The following is a 16,894-nucleotide window of genomic DNA, read 5'->3' on the forward strand; positions in this document are numbered from 1 at the left end:
TGTGTTCTCTTAGAGCTGGTATCATCCTAATAAGGTTTTGAAGGTGGGTAAAGTGGTGGTCTGTCAGATATGAAGGGGGAAAGAGATCCAAGCTAGAGAGAGAAGTAGCATGGCCTAGTGGAAAGAGCACAGGCTGGGAGTCAGAGGACCTGAGTTCTAACCCTGCCTCTGTCAACTGCTTTCCGTGTGATCTTACACAAGTCACTTAACTTCTCCGTACCTCAGTTTCCTAAACTGTAAAATGGGGATTAAATCCTACTCCTTCCTACTTAGACTATGAGCCCCATGTGGGATAGGGACTATGTCCAATTTGAAAAACTCATATCTACCCCAGTGCTAAGAACAGTGCATGGCATTCAGTAAGAGTTTAACAAATATCACTAAGAACAAAACAAAAAAAAAGAACCAACAAGGAGTAGTTGGTGAGACAGACAAGACTAGTTCAGTTGGCACTGGAGAAATCAAGTGTGCAGATTGGTTGAACCAGTTCTCTTCTTTGGCCTTCTCTCCTGAGATTCAGGGACACCCAAACAGCCAAACAAAACTTAGGGGACACCAGGGATCTTATCAGTCAGCCGAAAGCTGCGATATCACAGACAGCAACATTCATTCAATCGTATTTATTGAACACTTACTATGTGCAGAGCACTGTACTAAGCAACTGGAAAGTACAATACATAAATAAAGAGAGAAAATCCCTGCCCAAAATGAGCTCACATGAATAGTATGAATAGTTACATAGCTTCAGTAACCTACAACCTTGGTCTCTGGAGGCAGGTACTATTTTTAACATCCGATTCGGAATGGGACACCCTCTGTTTCAGCAAAATGTGATTACACAAACCATTAGCACAATAGTTATTTTGTGCAGGTACCCGATTCCAAAGTCTTTGTGGCTGGACCCGAAATTTGGCCGTTGTTTATGACTGAAGACTCCATAGTTGGGGGAGGAGTGATCAAAGGAGTATTAAAAATGCATCATGGTGCTATGAAAATGGAATGGGACTGGACATCAGAGAATCATTTATTCATTCACTCATTCATTCAATCGTATTTATTGAGCACTTACTGTGTGCAGAGCACTGTACTAAGTGCTTGGGAGAGTACAATACTGCAATAAACACATATATTCCTTGCCCACAACAAGCTTACAGTCTAGAACAGGAGACAGGCATTAGTATAAATAAATAAATTTCTCAAATGCCAACAGAACTACAGTCTTGCCTGTCTCACCAATTACTCCTTGCTGGTTCTTTGTTTTGTTTTGTTTTGTTTTTAGTAATATTTGTTAAACTCTTACTGAATGTCATGCACTGTTCTTAGCACTGGGGTAGATATGAGTTTTTCAAATTGGACACAGTCCTTATCCCACATGGGGCTCATAGTCTAAGTAAGAAGGAGTATTCATTCATTCATTCATTCATTCATTCAATCATATGTATTGAGCACTCACTGTGTGCAAAGCACTGTACTAGGCGCTTGGGAAGTACAAGTTGGCAACATATAGAGACAGTCCCTATCCAACAACAGGCTCACAGTCTTAATGGGGGAGACAGACAACAAAACAAATCATGTGGACAGGTGTCAAGGCATCCGAATAAATAGAAATAAAGCTAGATGCACATCATTAACAAAATAAATAGAATAGTGAATATGTACAAGTAAAATAAATAGTGTAATAAATCTGTACAAACATATACATCTCTGCCCCTGCTCTCTCCCCCTCTCTCCAGGCTCGCATCCCCTCCTGCCTTCAGGACATCTCCATCTGGATGTCTGCCCACCACCTAAAACTCAACATGTCCAAGACTGAACTCCTTGTGTTCCCTCCCAAACCCTGCCCTCTCCCTGACTTTCCCATCTCTGTTGACGGCACTACCATCCTTCCCGTCTCACAAGCCCACAACCTTGGTGTCATCCTCGTCTCCGCTCTCTCATTCACCCCTCACATCCAAGCCGTCACCAAAACCTGCCGGTCTCAGCTCTGCAACATTGCCAAGATCTGCCCTTTCCTCTTCATCCAAACCGCTAACCTGCTCATTCAAGCTCTCATCCTATCCCGTCTGGACTACAGCATCAGCCTTCTCTCTGATCTCCCATCCTCGTGTCTCTCCCCACTTCAATCCATACTTCAAGCTGCTGCCCGGATTGTCTTTGTCCAGAAATGCTCTGGGCATGTTACTCCCCTCCTCAAACATCTCCAGTGGCTACCAATCAATCTGCGCATCAGGCAGAAACTCCTCACCCTCGGCTTCAAGGCTGTCCATCACCTCGCCCCCTCCTACCTCACCTCCCTTCTCTCGTTCTCCAGCCCACCCCGCACCCTCCACTCCTCTGCTGCTAATCTCCTCACCGTGCCTCATTCTCGCCTGTCTCGCCATGGACCCCCTGCCCACGTCCTCCCCTGGGCCTGGAATGCCCTCCCTCCACACAACTGCCAAGCTAGCTCTCTTCCTCCCTTCAAGGCCCTACTGAGAGCTCATCTCCTCCAGGAGGTCTTCCCAGACTGAGCCCCTTCCTTCCTCTCCCCCTCATCCCCCTTCCATCCCCCATCTTACCTCCTTCCCTTCCCCACAGCACCTGTATATATGTATATATGTTTGTACATACTTATTACTCTATTTATTTATTTATTTATTTTACTTGTACCTATCTATTCTATTTATTTTATTTTGTTAGTAAGTTTGGTTTTGTTCTCTGTCTCCCCCTTCTAGACTGTGAGCCCACTGTTGGGTAGGGACTGTCTCTATATGTTGCCAGCTTGTACTTCCCAAGCGCTTAGTACAGTGCTCTGCACACAGTAAGCACTCAATAAATACGATTGACTGATTGATTGATTATATATAGGTGCTATGGGGAGGGGAAGGAGGTAGGGTCGTGGGGATGGGGAGGAGGAGAGGAAAAAGGGGGCTCAGTCTGGGCAGGCCTCCTGGAGGAGGTGAGCTCTCCATAGGGCTTTGAAGGGAGGAAGAGAGCTAGCTTGGCAGATGTGCAGAGGGAGAGCATTCCAGGCAAGGCTGAGGACAGGGCCGGGGGTCGACGGTGGGATAGGCGAGAATGAGGTACAGTGAGGAGGTTAGCGGCAGAGGAGCAGAGAGTGTGGGATTTAATCCCCATTTTACAGTTTAGGAAACTGAGGTACAGAGAAGTTAAGTGAATTGCCTAAGGTCACACAGAAAGCAGTTGATAGAGCTAGGGTTAGAACCCAGGTCGTCTGACTCCCACTGGCCACGGGTGATTCACTTAACCACTCTGTGCCTCAATTTCCTTAACTGTAATTTAGGGATAAAACACCTGCTTTCCCTATCTATGAGATTTGTTATTCCAGTGTAGGGCTGTGACTGTGACTGATCTAATGATCTCGAATCTACTCCAGCAGAGAGTAGGAGCTTACTAAATGTCCCATTCATTATTATCACTAACCTGCCAGTGTCCTCCAGGCTCGATCATGGAAGATCCCGTCTCCTGGGAAAAGTTGCTTTTTCTAGTTAAAAGAATGCTAAAATCTGAATTCCGGGAAGTCACTTCTCCATTAATCTCTTAATTAAAATCAGCATGTATTTACAATATCAAATTAACTCACAGAATTCCTTGAAAAGTCTCTTTTTAAAAATAGTTTTAATTGAATTTAAGTTCATTTTAGTTTCAAATGCCCTTAGTGAAATGGACCTCTGGATATACAGATTGCAAGTTCTCTGGATTTTAGGGTAAATATGCAGTCTACGTCGAAAACTGTTTATGAAGTTCTTAAAAATAAATATTGCCAAATTGAAATAACCTGTGTCCTAATCGATTTGGGGCAATTCATGGCAAAAAAAAACACCCCCAAAACGCAAGCACCCTTGATCTGGCTGTTTAGATAAATCCATTAGATAGCAGATACTGAATTCTGAAGGATTCTTTCAAAACAGAGAAGATGCTTTTTAAAGCTTCCTCCCTGCACCTATTTGAAATGCATAAGAGGTTCATGTCAGCTATTCAGCAAATCCTTATTTAGAGACGGGCCTGCCAGCTTGGGCTCAGTGTGTCAAGATGCATCAGTGTGTTCAGAAAACTGATTTACTGTGGCAGCAAGAACGTCTAATTATGGGCAGAGTTTTCAGTGATTCAACAGAGAAGCCAACAAAGAAGGAAGTCACACCCGTGTCTCGTTGCTCTTTTTCAAGTTCCACCAGAGAGGGGGATCCTCAAAAGCCCCAGTTTTTTATCAAAGTCATAAGTGTCAAATCAGGAGCCCTCGCTAGGTTCACACACCATTTATATCTTGGCCCCTCCAAACTCAAACATGAATAAAGGATCAAAGAATAAATTTTGTCTTTCATTGTAACAGAATATTAAAACAAAGGGCAGCTGACTTCAGATTAACCGCAAAAACGGCTAAGTAGAATAACATTATTAGAGGAGGCATGTTTACGTGTCATAAGTAATAGAGGAGGAGTTTGCATAATTCGAGCTAATGATTAGGAGAGCCGCTCTATTTTCAAACCTGTGGAAAGTTGATGAGCTCCAGAGAAAATGGATTCTTTTCTGTAGGTTCAGTACACAAAATGTTCATTGGACTCATTAATTCATCACATTTTCTTTGTGGCATCAGGCAGGTTATTAAGTGCTGTCCCTGGAACAGTTCTCAGTGGTACTCATAGTTGTCAATCAAACATACAATTCTGGTAAGCAAAACATACTTAGAATGCATTCTACCATTAAGGTAGCCTCATAAACATCAATTTAGCCCTTCTGATTGAACATTGGAATGGCCAAGGCTTTTGAACGACAGACCGGATAAGGGGAGAGCCTTCCTGAAGTGGTCACTTTGGAGCAAGTCAAATAACACTTTTAGGTGGCCAAGAGTAAGAAAGAAGGGAGAAGCTTCCTCTAATCTAAATCTACCAAAGCACTTGGAAGTATTGACCTGACTCCTTGGTGGAAAGTAATAAGTACCGTTAGCCTCATTTTATAAATGGGGAGAGCGTAATGCACAGCTCTTGAGATTAGGAACTATGGCCCATGTGTCATTGCACATTCCAACAATGGGATTTACCTATTGTTTCCTTGCTGCAGGAATGCAGAAATGAGAAGCAGGGTGGCCTAGTGAAAAGAGCACAGGCAGGAGTCAGAAGACCTGGTTCTAATCACAGCCCCAACGTTTTTCCGCTGTGTGACCTTGGGCAAGTCCCTTCACGTTTCTGGTCCTCAGTTACCTCATCTGTAAAATGGGGATTAAGACTGTGATCCCCATGTGGGTCACAGATCATGTCCAACCTGATTGACTTATATCTATCCCATTGCTTAGTATAGTGCCTGGCACATAGTAATGGCTTAACAAATACCAATAAAAAAAAAAGGTCCCACAATCCCAGCATAGTCCATATGCCTCATTGATCAAAGAGGAAAAGTGAGCATTTATGAATTCACATTTACTCAAATCACTTCAGGCATTTATTTCACTAAGAGATTGATCCCATTTTTTTTATTTTCTGGTTCTTTGGAAGAATAAATAATTGCATGTGAATACAGTCTTCATTCATTCATTCATTCAATCGTATTTATTGAGCGCTTACTGTGTGTGGAACACTGTACTAAGCGCTTGGGAAGTACACCTCAGTGGAAAGGGCACGGGCTTTGGAGTTAGAGTTCATGGGTTCTAATCCCAGCTCCTCCACTTGTCAGCTGTGTGACTTTGGGCAAGTCGGCAAGTCTCCTTGCCGCTAAACTCCTCACTGTACCTCGCTCTCGCCTGTCCCGCCATCGACCCCCGGCCCCCGTCATCCGCCAGGCCTGGAATGCCCTCCCTCTGCCCATCCGCCAAGCCGGCTCTCTTCCTCCCTTCAAGGCCCTACTGAGAGCTCACCTCCTCCAGGAGGCCTTCCCAGACTGAGCCCCTTCCTTCCTCTCCCCCTCGTCCCTCTCTCCATCCCCCCATCTTACCTCCTTCCCTTCCCCACAGCACCTGTATATATGTATATATGTTTGTACATATTTATTACTCTATTTATTTATTTATTTATTTTATTTGTACATATCTATTCTATTTATTTTATTTTGTTAGTATGTTTGGTTTTGTTCTCTGTCTCCCCCTTTTAGACTGTGAGCCCACTGTTGGGTAGGGACTGTCTCTATATGTTGCCAATTTGTACTTCCCAAGCACTTAGTACAGTGCTCTGCACATAGTAAGCGCTCAATAAATACGATTGATGATGATTTAACTTCTCTGGGCCTCAGTTACCTCATCTGTAAAATGGGGATTAAGACTGTGGGCCCCCCGTGGGACAACCTAATCACCTTGTAACCTCCCCAGTGCTTAGAACAGTGCTTTGCAGATAGTAAGCACTTAATAAATGCCACTATTATTATTATTATTAAATAATAAGACTATTAATACAGTTTTAAGATTTAAGTTTTCACACACAAAGGTCAGAACATTCAAGTTATAATGACAATCATGTTTCTTAAGCACTTACTTTGTGGCAAGCTCCGAGTTGGGTTGGGATAGATACAAAGTGAACAGATGGAGAGAAAGAGAAGCAGCGTGGCTCATTGGGAAGTTCCTGGGCTTTGGAGTCAGAGGTTATGGGTTCAATTCCCGGCTCTGCCAATTGTCAGCTGTGTGACTTTGGGCAAGTCACTTCACTTCTCTGTGCCTCAGTTCCCTCATCTGTAAAATGGGGATGAAGACTGTGAGCACCCCTATGGGACAACCTGATCACCTTGTAACCTCCCCAGCACTTAGAACAGTGCTTTGCACATAGTAAGTGCTTAATAAATGACATTAAAAAAAAGAGAGACTTTTTTCCCTGCTGTGTGGTAGAGAAATCCTCTCAGGGTCGCATGTGGAGAGTTTCCAGTACTCTACCAGTCTCGGCTATGGGAAGGAGAGTGAAGCAGCGGCCTACCCATTCCATTCCTAGCTGGGGCAGTGGCTTGTGAGTGGAAAGCAACCTGCTACATGTCAAAACTCACCCATGCTGGGCATCAGTGGCATGGGAAAGACTTGAGGGCGGAGACTCAAGCTTACTGCGCGGAAGGTGGCAATGGTAAAGCCACTTCCTTATTTTTACCAAGAAAACTCTATGGATCCACAACCAGAATGATTGTAGATGTAGTGCGGGGCGTTCTGGGAGAGATGTGTCCATGGTATCGCTTTGGGTCAGAAATGACTTGACGGCATAAGACAAGACGGATGAGAAAACTGAAATACAGAGAAGCAGTATGGCTTAATGGAAAGAGTACCAGCTTGGAAGTCAGAAGAAGTGGATTCTAATCCCATCTCCACCATGTGCCTGCTAGGTGACCTTGGGTAAGGCACTTAAATTCTTTGTGCCTCAATTACCTTATCTGTAAAATGGGGATTCAATACCTGTTCTGCCTTGTACTTAGGTTAAAGCCTGTTTAGGCTTTATCAGATTTGATTATCTGGTACTTTTCCCAGTGCTTAGAACCGTGCAATAATAATAATAATAATAATAATAATAATAATAATGGTATTTGTTAAGCACTTACTATGTGCAAAGCACGGTTCTAAGTGCTGGGGGGGATACAAGGTGATCAGGTTGTCCCTCATGGGGCTCACAGTCTTAATCCCCATTTTACAGATGAGGGAACTGAGGCCCAGAGAAGTTAAGTGACTTGCCCAAAGTCACACAGCTGACAATTGGCGGAGCAGGGATTTGAACCCATGACCTCTGACTCCAAAGCCTGTGCTCTTTCCACTGAGCCATGCTGCTTCTCTATCATAGTAGGCACTTAATAAATATATTACTATTATTATTATTAAGTTAACTGACTTGCCCAGTGTCACACAGTCAACACGTGGCAGAACTGGGACTAGAACCCAGGAAGCCTACTCCCAATCTTCTGCTCTCCACTAGATCACACTGTTCCCGCAGCTAAAAATGATTCTGACAGACTACACAGAACAGAGATACATATAAGAAGGCATAAATCTAACAGCACATATGCAATACCAAAATGCTACAGCTGTGCTCAGCTAGAATTAGAGTTGCTCTGGGAAACACAACTTCCTAATTTACTTACTTTAGCACACTTAGACCTCAATCAGACTGAAGCTTTCGGGTTGCAATGCATGTTTAGAACAACGTATAAAACCTGAAAACTATATATGGGATAGAGAAACATAATAGGATCTTTTATTCTTCAATTTTTGTTGTTATAGCCACAAGAATCTCTCAGCTTTGACAGCCTAGATGAGCTTAGCGGAATATCTTTCCACTGCTCTTCATATTAAGACAGGATACAAGTTAGGATGAGATTTTATTAATGTGTGCCAATGCGGATGCTGAAACTGTTAGACCTATAATGTTTTTCTTTTAATATCTCCTTGAACCAGTGCTCTGAAAAGGCCAAAACTGTCAGGGATTGGTTGATATCAATAAATGGTATAAAATGAGTGCTTATTCTATTCAAACCACTATCCCAAGGAGCTTAGAGGGAGGGATTCAGAGGGCCTGACACTTGTCTTCTGTCAAACCTTAGGCAAGTCTTCTAACTTCTTTGGTTCTCAGTCCCCTCATCTGTTAATGGGGATTTAATACCCATTCTCTGTTCTTCTTAGACTGTGAGCCCAGTGTCATGACTTGATGATCTTGAATCCACCTCAGAGAGTTGTATAGTACTTGACACAAAGTGCTTAACAAATACTGCAGTTATTATCCTTATTATTATTATCTAGGGGGAAGAAGTTTTGACCTGTCTGTTCTGGGGTAGAGGAGAGGGGCAAGGGCTTGTAGGAGGAGGTGTGGAAGAGAGAGCAGATTTTGGTGACCTTCTCCTTCTATCTCCACCCAGAAAGCTGGTATTCTGGTTTTCGCTACTTTCACCAAAACAGTGATCATCGCTGTACTGTTTGCATTTGTTATGGGCAATGTCTAACTTACCTCGTGGTCACCCCGTGATTTCTATTGTAAAAGACCAACCGCATGTGAAGTTGGTCTTTTTTCTGCGGACAACTCTTTACATTTTATGCCTGAGACTGTCTTTCCAGGCACCTGCAAACAACTCTACTGCCTCCTCGATGATGTTATTCCAAGCCTATAACCACAGACACATCAGAAAATCCATGTAAATACATTTTACCGAACAATAAATAGAATTACTGGAGCCATCTGAGTTAACATAATGCTACTCTTTGTAAATTATTTCATTGTGGTACCAGATAAGCTTGTTAGTAATTACTTCCTAACGTTAAAATAACCTCTCTCTGTAAGTGGGTTCTGTTAGCTGGTCACCAGTCAAACTTTCATCTTGAGATACAGCAATTTCATATCCTGCTGGATGCCCTGTCTTCAGAGTTAGAGAGAAGCAGGAAAAGTATATTACATGCTGCCTTCTAGAGATGTTCCCAAACTCCACCCCTGGTCATAGTTCATTCATTCATTCATTAATTCAATCATATTTACTGGGCACTTATTGTGTGCAGAGCACTGTACTAAGCTCTTGGAAAGTACAATTCAGCAACAAAGAGAGGCAATCCCTGCCCAAAATGGGCTCACAGACTAGAGGTTGGTAAGCCTAATTAGTTTAGTAAGGTTTGGGGATGTTCTGTTCCACTTTCAGTTGTATTTATTGAGCACTTACAGTGTGCACAGCACTGTACTAAATGCTTGGGAGAGTACAATAAAACAATAAACAGACACATTCCCTGCCCACAGCAAGTGAAGTGAAAATCCAGGGGAAAGCAGTTAACATCCACTGGTTAACATCGAGAAGCAGCATGGGTTAGTGGAAAGAGTAAGGACTTGGGAGTGAGAGGATGTGGGTTCTAATCCCGGCTCCGCCACTTACCTGCTGTGTAACCTTGGGCAACTTCTCTGTGCCTCAGTTACCTCATCTGGAAAATGGGGATTAAGACTGTGAGTGTGACGTGGGACAACCTGATTACCTTGTATCTACCCCAGTACTTAAAACAGTGCTTGGCACATAGCAAGCTCTAAATGAATACCATTATTGTCATAATTATTATCAAAAAGCAAGACAGGATCACAAATATTGAGGTCAGAGTATGCAGTCAGTCCATCAACATCTTCTCGCCTTCAAAGTCTTATTGAAGGCCCGTCTCTTCTAACAGACCTTCCCTGCCCAAGACCTCATTTATTCTTCTCCCACTCCCTTCAGCATTGTTCTTGCACTTGGATTTTCACCCTCCATTCACCCCTCTTTCAGTCCCACTGCACTTACGTGCACAGCCATAATTGATTTATTTATTTTAATGTCTGTCTCCCCCTCTAGACTGAAAGCTCGTTATGGACAGGGGATGTGTTTGCCAATTCTGTTATGCTATAATTTCCCAGGTGCTTCATAGAGGGTTCTACACACAGTAATTGCTCAATAAATAGGATTGATGGATTCATCATCTTCATCATCATACATGGTATCTATTAAGAAACAACTGAGTGTGAGGAATAATGGTAATAATAATAATATTAATGATAATCATGGTATTTGTTAAGCACTTTCTATGTGCAAGGCACTGTATTAAGCTCTGGGATGGATACAAGCAAATTGGGCTGGATACGGTCTCTGTCCCACTTGGGGCTCACAAGAAAGAGCCCGGGCTTTGGAGTCAGAGGTCTTGGGTTTGAATCCAGGCTCTGCAAATTGTCACCTGTGTGACTTTGGGCAAATCACTTAATTTCTCCGTGCTTGTTACCTCATTTGTAAAATGGGGATTATGACTATGATCCCCAAGTGGGACAACCTGATCACCTTGTAACCTCCCCAGCACTTAGAACAGTGCTTTGCACATAGTAAGCGCTTAATAAATGTCATTATTATTATTCTCAATTCACAGGTGAGATAACTGAGGCACAGAGAAGTGAAGTGACTTCTCCAAGGTCACACAGCAGACAGGTGGCATAGCTGGGATTAAAACCCATGACCTTCTGACCCCCACATCCGTGATCTATCTACAACACTATGCTGCTTCTCTTAGAGTCCTGAACTAAGTGCTGGGTAGATGACAACATAAGGAAGGCACATGATTACTGACCTATAGGTTCTGACAATCTAATGAGGTGGACAGACATTATTTTTAAATGTGATGTATTTTGGCTCTACTGAGAGGGACTTATGAAGGGAACCGATGACTACAAGATATCCAAACACCTGATCTACGGGAAACTGAAATGGAGACGCTGTCTTCAAGGAGGCAAAAGGAACACTTTAGAGAAACAATGAAACACATAATGTGGCCAAAGCATAGGCATTTGGAAAGAAACAGCAGTAGACAGTCTGTGGGTGACTTGGATCAAGGAACAAAAGAGAGCAGAAAAAAAAAAATTCCAGGCACTATAAGCCTTGCAAATTCACCAGTTTGTATTATGAGGAAGTGTTTGTTGCTCATGTATAAATTCTAGATAATTGACAAAAGAATCATCTTTCAACCTGATGAGATTAGTTTGTGTGTATGCAAATACATGTACAAAGATTTGATGACTAATATCTCCCATACTTAGCTGTTAGGTTTCAGCTTCCAACTCTGCCATGCAGATTCTGCCTTTATTAAATCAAGTCTGTGTATTTCATTCATAGGTGCAACCTATTGCTGATGATGAAATCTGTGCATTATCAAAATGTACACAGGAGTTTTAATCTCCTGGAAACATCTTTCTGTTTAGAGCAAAGTTCACATTTTTCCATTTTCAGGGTCTTAAATGGACTCTTTTAATAATGCTAAGAAAATTCAGTTTCCGTTAAAATGAGGAACTGCATGAGCACAGAATCTGAAGTGGCCATTTCCAAATGATTCCCTGGCATCGGGTTGTGCTTCTTGTTGGGATGAACTGAAGAGATATTACATTATCAAGCAAGGAGGGTGAAATAATTTCAGGTACTCTAACTATAATGAATGACTCATTAGCCAAAAATAAAAAAAACTTATTCAATAATCAAAAACTTTAATCTCCCTTGATTTATGTTGTGAATTCTTCCTGAAAATTGTAAATCAAAATCCTGAAAAACATTCTTAGCAACTTTCTGAAAATGCAAATGGAAAATCCTCCACAAAAGATTTTTCCTATCACTCATCCAGGCTTTCTCTTTCATTCATGTCATGACTTTTATATTTGATTCAATGACAAAAAAAAACCACATTAGTGTAGCAGCAGTAGATACATCCATTGAGCCCACACTTAGTCTGCTGCACTGTCCTAGAAGCATGGCAAATACAAAATAAAATAGTTTCACATTCCCTACACAGAAAGAGCTTACACTCCAGTTGTGGAGATAGATGTAAAAATATCAAAAAGAAAATATCCCACTTCCATGAAGAATGTCACATTTGTGGCTAGCCTTCCTATTACTGTGAAATAAATTAAAGCATGTTAATAGGAAATGATCATTTAAAACTTTAGGCACACATTTTGATTTGATCACTTACCTTAATATAAATTATTGATATCTTTGAGAGACTTGTGATTCCCGTAGTACAGTATTTTTCACAAGCAAGCTATGACAAGGAAATAATTTCTCATACTTTTCCTCTGAAAGAATCTGTCTAGTCTGTGATTTAGAACACCTTTGAAATTTCCATCAGTCAATGGTAGCCAAGAAGTATACTAGAAAAAAACAAAATCACACTGCTTACTTCCTGATCACAGAATGATAAGGCTGAGAGAAAGCCAGGTTGATTATTTACTTGTTCTTTTTGTTTCAGACTAGATGCATTCAGAGATTTAGAAAGCATCAGCTAGAACAGGGCAATAGAAGAGTTAAACCAAGAGAGAAAAGATTAAATAAATCATTACATGCCTTTCGCTTCATCAGTGATATTGACTTTGAATTACTGATTCTCTAGAGGTATTTAAAGTAATCTGGAAAAAAATGACTGAAATTAGATCACACCAGTGAGCAATATTCATGGGTAAGATTCACAATAAATACAAAAAAATAAGCCTTAGGAATAACTTCCGTCTTTATTTCCTGATTGTCAGTCACATCACACTGTTCATCCCATCTGTTTAGGGCAGGGCTGCAGAGCATATCGCTAGCAAAAACTGATGATTTTTGATACCCATAAGCAATCGTAATGGTACACAGGCAGAAATCCATGAGAGATGTGATGGAAATTGTGTGTCAGATGTTGTGAAATTCTGGGCCACCAACACAGCCCCACTGAAGAATAGAGATGGCTGTATCCACATCACAGGCCTAGGAGGCATCTTAAAGGGATGGAAACAACTCTTCAATAATCTCCTCTTAATGGCCACCACCACAGATGGTACTCTATGACTACAGTTGCCTAAAACATGTGAAGGGATGACTTTCTCTTCAAAGTTTCCTCCATCCATACAATCAGATCCATGATCTTGGAAGAATTCCCAGACCTGATGGGTCAGCAGTCGAGATCTGGAATCAATGCTGGGGCTTTTCTTTATTTTTTAATGGAATTTGTTAAGCAACTTCAATGTGCCAGGCACTATACTAAACACTGGGGTAGATCCAAGCCAATCAGGTTGGACACAGTCCATGTCTCACACGGGGCTCACAGTCTAAATCCTCATTTTACAGATGAGGTAATGGAGGAACAGAGAAATGAAGTGACTTGCCCTAGATCTCACAACAGACAAGTAACAGAGCCGGGATTCGAACCCAGGTCCCTCTCTCTTTCAGGCCTGTCCTCTATCCACTAGGCCATCTTTAAACTCGGTCAAAGTTTCTTCTTCCAAGATGGCTTACTGTATTTCAAAGAATAAACTGTTGTTTGTAGTTGCCTCTGATTGTCTTTTTCCTTCTTGGCTTCCATCGGGGCCTTATTGATTTGTCCCACAGCCACGCGACCATGGAAAGCTTGGCTTGCGCATTGGTTATCAGCATTCTACAACAGGACATGCCTGGGTACCAGAGAATGCTAATCATTGTTGCTCATTTCACTGGAATGTGTTCAGCTCCTGGAGTGCATTAAAATGTTTAAATATTTAATGAGAGTACAGGAATATTCAGTCTTCCATTCAATAGAAAAATTACTTCCCTGGAAATTAGACCTTTTCATCATATCTGTTCTATCCTTCTCCTACTCCCATTCCTTTGCTCTGATTTTAAGTGTTCCCCTGTTACACGCATGCTAGTTTTTCCCACTTTGTCTGGGGCACATTTTGAAATCTAAAAACTCATTTCTGTTTCAGGTAAAGATCCTGTGAGGCCAGGAGGAAGAAAGTGGGATGTGGGTAAGTAGGGGAATGTTTGGGTTTGTGACATGGAGGGCAGGTTCCGTCAAGAGTTGCTGTTGGCAAAGATCTTACTGCTTTTATGAGGTACCCGATAGTGTATGGCTGGCTAATCTATGACTCCCATGGCAAATGAAAGTCTCCTGGGGAATCCTTTGTGATTTACTATATTTGTATCTATAATTTATTATATCTGTGGTTTATTTATGCTGATGTCAGTCTCCCCTTCTAGACTGTACACGTGAGCAGGGAATGTGTCTGTTGTTGCATTGCCCTCTCTGCTTACAGTATGCACTCAATAAATATGACTGACGGACTGACTGAATTGTTGTTTGGATACCTCCAAATAAAACGTTGGTCTCTGATCCTTCCTTCCCACTCCCTCCTTGGATTGGTCCTCCCAGGCAGGATATGACTGGTGGTGAAATCTGCCTTGATGGGAACAGTCTGGAACCCAATCTTCCAGCTTCAAGCAAACTGGGGGAAACAGTTGGATACATTTCCCATGAAAATTGGGGGTAAATGGGTGGTTTGTAAGTAGACATACCTGAAGTAGTGGCGGGATCCCATCCTACCCTGCTTCTCCCCAGCCCCGTCCCTTCTCTGTTACAAATGTCAAAACTAATCCTTAGTACAATTGAGCAGGGGACACATAGACACAAAAATAGGACAATATTACAATAAAAAGACAAATTCCCTACCCACAATAAGCTTACAGTCTAGAGGGGGAGACAGATATTAATATAAATGTCTTATCTCTTATCCATGTATCCTGTATCTAGTTCCCAGTTTAGGATAGTGTTTGGAGCATAGTTAGTGCTTAAAACCACAATCTTTTTTGATTATTATTGTTGCACTTTAGTTTGAAAGTCTATGTGTCTATGTTGGCTTGGTAGAGCCATCTCTAAAACCATCAATCTTGGAGCATTCTCCTAACATTTTGTGGTCCTTCACTTAGAGTATCACACCCCTATCCTCCCATCCAAGCACCCAGGATGTTGCCATAGGTTTCATAAAACAATAATAATAATCATTGTACTTGTTAAGCACTTACTACATGCCAAGCACTGTTCTAAGCCTTGAGTAGATACAAGGAAATCAGGATGTCCCATGTGGGGCTCACAGTCTTAATCCCCATTTTCCAGATGAGGTAACTGAGGCACAGAGAAGTTAAGTGGCTTGCCCAAGGTTAAACAGCAGACAAGTAGCAGAGCCTGGATTAGAACCCACATCCTCTGACTCCCAAGGCCATGCTCGACTGGCAGTACTGCGTCCCACTGGTTTCTTCCCCTAATCCCACTTATGTACATATCTTTCAATTATGCATTGTAAATCACTTATTTATTCATATTAATGTCTGTCTACCCCACTAGACTATAAGATAGCTATGGGCAGGGAATGTGCCTGTTAATTCTCTTTACAAGAAGCAGCATGGCTAAGTGGAAAGAGCCCAGGCTTGGGAGTCAGAGGTCATGGGTTCTAATCCCAGCACCACCACTTGTCAGCTGTGTGACCTTGGGCAAGTCACTTAACTTCTCTGAGCCTCAGTTACTTCATCTGTAAAAAGGGGATGAAGACTGTGAGCCTTGTGTGGGACAACCTGATTACCTTGTACCTCCCCCAGTGTTTAGAACAGTTCTTGGCATGTAGTAAGTGCTTAGTAAATACCAACATTATTATTATTATTATTATTATTATTATTATTATTATTATTATTATTATTATTATTACTGTATGCTCCCAAACGCTTAATATAGGTCTCTGCACATAGTAAGCGCTCAATAAATGCCACTGACTGATTGATTCCATTTTCAAAACTGGGAAGCCTTAGGCCACAGCCAACCAATCAATCAATCACTCAATCTATGGCATTTACTGGGTAATAATAATAATAATAATAATAATGATGGCATTTGTTAAGCGCTTACTATGTGCAGAGCACTGTTCTAAGCGCTGGGTACCTATCATATGCAGAGTATGGTATCAATCCCATGGGTAAATGCTCTTGAGTTAGTAGAAATGACTCCTACCCTCAGTCAGCCTACAACAGAGCACAGGAGACAAACACTAAAATAATTTACGGATAGGAGGAAGAAGGAAAGATGGATGAGTTAGTGATTCAATATTGCCAAGATCCGCCCTTTCCTCTCCATCCAAACCGCTACTCTGTTCGTTCAAGCTCTCATCCTATCCCGTCTGGACTACTGCATCAGCCTTCTCTCTGATCTCCCATCCTCGTGTCTCCCCCCACTTCAATCCATACTTCATGCTGCTGCCCGGATTGTCTTTGTCCAGAAACGCTCTGGGCATATTACTCCCCTCCTCAAAAATCTCCAGTGGCTACCAATCAATCTGCACATCAGGCAGAAACTCTTCACCCTAAGCTTCAAGGCTGTCCATCACCTTGCCCCCTCCTACCTCACCATCCTTCTCTCCTTCTCCAGCCCAGCCCGCACCCTCCGCTCCTCTGCCGCTAATCTCCTCACCGTGCCTCATTCTTGCCTGTCCCGCCATCGACCCCTGGCCCTTATAGACTGTGAGCCCACTGTTGGATAGGGACTGTCTCTATATGTTGCCAACTTGTACTTCCCAAGCGCTTAGTACAGTGCTCTGCACACAGTAAGCACTCAATAAATACGATTGATTGATTGATTCACAGGGTTAGTGTCTTGAGGACGGTCAGAGAGAGAATCCTGGGCAGGATAGGCCATTGGTCT

The sequence above is a fragment of the Tachyglossus aculeatus genome, chromosome 2 (assembly GCF_015852505.1).
Source record: "Tachyglossus aculeatus isolate mTacAcu1 chromosome 2, mTacAcu1.pri, whole genome shotgun sequence".
NCBI lineage: Eukaryota > Metazoa > Chordata > Mammalia > Monotremata > Tachyglossidae > Tachyglossus > Tachyglossus aculeatus.